At 37.2% G+C, this 5,000-nt stretch overlaps 1 long non-coding RNA gene across 1 annotated transcript in view; it reads left to right on the forward strand.

The window, feature by feature from the left end:
- Positions 1–5,000, forward strand: part of LOC106883828 (uncharacterized) — a 56,889-nt gene that overhangs the window by 34,586 nt on the left and 17,303 nt on the right. The window contains exon 3 of the long non-coding RNA XR_001411164.3: positions 3,823–3,930. This is a non-coding gene — a long non-coding RNA (uncharacterized LOC106883828). The remainder of the gene's footprint in view (positions 1–3,822; positions 3,931–5,000) is intronic.

Below are 5,000 nucleotides of genomic sequence, written 5' to 3' on the forward strand. Positions count from 1 at the left end.
TAACGTTAAACTAACTCTTCCGTTTTCTAATCTTCTCTTTTAGTTCTATATGACGAATCTTATCAGTTTTTATCTCGTCTGAGATATTATGAATATTAGCTACATTTACTTTGCTCAACCGTTCAGGGTTCATATTGGACCGGAGACCAATTGTGGACTTCAATACGTGCATCAATGGCCGCAGCTCTTGGCGGAATACGCGAAGTCGATAGTAGCTGAAAGACGGTTGGCGGTAATAGTTATGTGAGGGGTATGGATGTTCAACTTACTTCCGGTATGACTACATCTTATGAAAATATACTTTACCAGCTTTCGTTATCAGAGTGTTTAGAGGAAATTGTTATTTGAAAAGAGAGAAAAACTGGCCTTTTGAATAGTCTTAAGAAATCAATGTATATTTATGTCATATAAGTGTGTTAAACAGACGCAGTTGCTTGGTTCTTGCTATTCGTTTGTACCCACCGATAGTTGATCGGCCATATTGCCTTCAGTTACATCGGCCCCAATGTTCAACTGGTACTTTTTTTATCGACTTCAGAAGGGTGAAAGGCAAAGTGGAACCCAGTGACAGTTGAACTCAAAACGTAAAGATGGACGAAATGCTGTTCAGCATTTTGTCCGACGCGCTAGAGATTCTATTAGGCTCGCCGTCTTAAGCAAAATTATAATATAAAGATAGATTACGTAATCTATAAATTTGTAGAATTACAGCGTCGTTATTTTTCTCTGCACAAAGGCGCACCGCAAGTTCTTATGCACTTGCCGTTTGTTGCATTTGCTAAAAAGATCTCTTCACACGTTGAAGAGTGTATCTTATATGCTTAACAACGAGAATAGAGAGAATAGAGAGAATAGAGACACAGAGAATGGAAGAGGGAGAGAGAGAGAAAGAGAGAGAGAGAGAGAGAGAGAGAGAGAGAGAGAGAGAGAGAGAGAGAGAGAGCGGGAGAGAGAGGGAGAGAGAAATTGAGAGAGAGAGAGAGAGAGAGAGAGAGAGAGAGAGAGAGAGAGAGAGAGAGGAAATGTATCCGTAGTTATTATCAAGGAAATTATTGCGTGACCTCAAATCCAACAAATATTGTAGTAAACACAATGTTAAATCTTGTTATGGAAACTCTGAAGGTTATTTCTCCAATGAAATGAAATAAAATAAAAAATGTAACAAGAAAGAAACACACGAAAATAAAGGAGTGAGTGCTTTAGAGAAGGATCAATAGAGAAGTATTTAATAACACTTCCTATCAACAGTTTTCCGAAGAAACGTCTTGGAAAATGAATATGTTATCTGAACCATTGAGGTATTCATTCATTCGTTCGTTCGTTCAGTTTCAGGATGTGTTTGCTGTATATATGGTGTGTGCAGACACATACATACATACACACACACATAAATACATACATACATACATACATACATACATACATACATACATACATGCATGCATGCATGCATTCATATATACATACATACATACATACATACATACATACATACATACATACATACATGCATGCATGCATGCATTCATATGTACATACATACATACATACATACATACACACACACACACACACACACACACACACACACACACACATATATATATATATATACATACACAAATATAGAGATATATAGTATCTCTTTCTCTTTATATATATATACATACATATATGCATAAATGTGTGTGCGCGCGTGTCTGTATATGTGCGTGTGTGTGTGTGTGCACGAGCAAATGTGTGTGCGTGAATAGTGTGTGGGACCAATCTATTTTCAAGTCATTCTGCAGCTCTCGACTTTAAGTCTTAAATGTAACAGACTAAACTTCTGAAGAAAAAAGGAAACTTGAGACTGTTCTTAAAAGATCAAATATAATTTAAATATCAAATGTTCTACTTTACACTTTAACGGTAAATAAGGAAGATATGTATATATATATATATATATATATAGATATATATATATACACACACACACACACACACACACACACATATATATCACTCTTCCTCTATTGCTCACGTGGATCCCACGTCACCATCGGCTATCTTTCTTTCTTCTCCTAACTTATGTTTCTTTCTTTCTCTTCGTTGTAGCTGGATAAAGGAAGACGTGTTCTTGTCTGTCTCCTGTCCAAGCTTCATTTACGCGTTCGCCATCACAACCTCGTTTAGGCTTAGCAGCCCTTCCTGTTTGTTTTGACTGTCCTGTTTGTGTGTGTGTGTGTGATAGCCTCTCTCCAGTAATAACTCTATGTAAACCGGCGTTCTTGTTTCTAACGGGCACTTACTTAGCCATATAATATTATAACTCGTACGTAACCTTTTCATTTCGCATTTGTCTTGCTTCTATATGTTGGTTCCCTGACGATGAATATATGTGCAATTCCAGCACCTCTTACTTCTTTGGAGTAGAGTGCACATATATTTTGAAACATATGTAGGAATTAAAGAAACTTTTGTTTATATGCGTTTTGCTCTATTTATTATTATTATTATTATTATTATTATTATTATTATTATTATTATTATTACTATTATTATTATTATTATTATATATATAAACACGTGAATTAAGTGCACGCCTAACACAGTAATTCACGATATTGATTTATAAAAACATTTATTATTGCTTGTAGCATATTATGGTTGTTGCATAACGAAATACCGCGTGCTTACAAATCATTAATATATATATACATATGTGTGTGTGTGTGTGTGTGTGTGTGTGTGTGTGTGTGTGTGTGTGTGTGTGTGTGCGCGCGCGCGTGTAAGTATGTATGGGATCAAGTCGAAGCCAAAGGGACGAGTAGAGCGCTCGAGATGACACCTCTCTAGAGAGTGTTGTGTTTTATCGTCAAGAGTGATCACCCTAGTTCTTCTGTACTTGTATGATCTGTTGATAGCTTGTAATAGTTTCTCAAGAATAAAATATACCCTCCGAATGCAAAGGAGTATTCCTTGGTGGGTTGTATCAAAAGGCTCTTTGAAATCGTTGCGTGCATGCATGCATCAATACATACATACGTACATACATACATACATACATACATACATACATACATACATACATGATGGCCGTCCACTCGTGACCGAGGAAGACTATTGCTGATCTTCAGGAACATTGTGCGCTCTATGACTAACTTATATTTTGCATTTGCGGCTCCGTTGGTGGCTAATGAGCCCTGCTCATAACAAGCAAACACGACTGCAAACATTGCAGACCAAGCTTTCCCCATTCATCAACCCAGCAGTGTGCTTTCGAGCAGCCGCTTAAGTTCTTCCTGCTAAATACGTGCTCTCTCAAAAGTGTAAATATATTTAGGAAAAAGAAAAAAGAAAGAAAAGGCACATATCGAGCAGAGGCCAGCAATGCCTGTGCAAAGTTTAGGTTCAATAAGGCTTGCACGACACCTGACAGTCCCTCTCCCCTTTATTTACATGATCCAGAGACAAGCCAGAGCAAGATGTCTTGTGCCAATATGAGTCGCAGGCTCAGGGATATGGGAGCACCATGATCTTTAGCATAAACCAAAGATCTCCAAAATGTCCAATGCCATTCCCTGCATATTTGGTTTTATATCAGAGTGACCTTCTCCTAGAGACATGCTTCAACAGAAGCTGAGTGGTACCTCACTCCCATTGGTCTTTCAGCACGCCGGATACCATCCCAGAATTTGTGCGTACCCGTGCTATTGCAAGATAGCCGTTGAGCCTGCACTAGGTTCATCCGACCTTTCAAAAAAACATACATACATACATACATACATACATACATACATACATACATACATACATGCATACGTATTTTTTCTACTATAGATACAAAGCCTGAAATTTTGGTAGATGAGTGCTTGGCGATTATGTCGGCCCCGAAAGGATGGAAGGCAAACTTGATTCCGGTGCAACGTAAAGGCGGACGAAATGTTGGTAAGGATTTTATTCGGCGTGTTAATGATTCTGTCAGCTCGCCCTATATATATATACGCACATACCTACGTGTGTGAGTATACAAATGTATGTGTATATGCATGCATATGTTAGACAGTCAAATACACACACACGCACACACACACACACACACACACATACACACACACACACACACACACACACATATATATATATATATATATATATATATGATTAATAAAAAAACTGAAAAAAAACCAAGAAAAAATAACATTGCAAGGACGTGGTATATGCAAAATATTAAAAGAGGTTCAGGGAAGGAAAGAAAGATGGTTTAACATTTCGAGCAAAGCTCTTCTTCAGAAACAGGAGACAGAGGAAAATCCAAGAGAAAAGGAGGACGGAGGAAAGAAATCGCCGACAATCCACATATAGTTACATTTTGGAAATGTATGTATACACACATATACACACATATACATACACACACATATATACATAGTATTTGTACTCACACACGGAAGCCCACACACATATGTCTACATGCTCATGTTTATATATAAATTTTCTATATAAAAAGAATTAATAAAGTAGCAGTTCCCTTAATATATTTGAACTCCGCTCCAAAAACTCTGTATTCGGTTTTAGTTTTCAAATCCATCGAGCATCGACTTTGTCTTGTTTTTCCCTCGGGGCGAGTCGATAAAATAAATTACAAGAATTCAAAAAGAAATGCGGTTCCAGTGCATTCCTACAGACATGAGTATAAAGCTGGCTCAGTTCCAAGTCAGAAAAAGGTATTATCTACGTTTCTTACATTACATAAAAAGAACTATTTCGATAAACGACCTCGAAAAGGATTGCGTATCCGCTAAATATTTTATTTGTTGACCTTATTTATATATATATATATATTTGTTATTATTTTTTTCTCGGTAGTAGAGTATTTTTTTTTCTCAGACGTGGCTGTGTGGTAAGATGTTTGCTTTCTGAGCACATGGTTCTAGTTTCAGTCCTACTGCGTAACAGCTAGGGCAAGTGTCTTCTACTATAGTCTCTGGTCGACGAAAGCCTTCTGAGTGAATTTA

This window comes from Octopus bimaculoides, chromosome 6 (assembly GCF_046866305.1).
Source record: "Octopus bimaculoides isolate indiv1 chromosome 6, ASM4686630v1, whole genome shotgun sequence".
Lineage (NCBI taxonomy): Eukaryota > Metazoa > Mollusca > Cephalopoda > Octopoda > Octopodidae > Octopus > Octopus bimaculoides.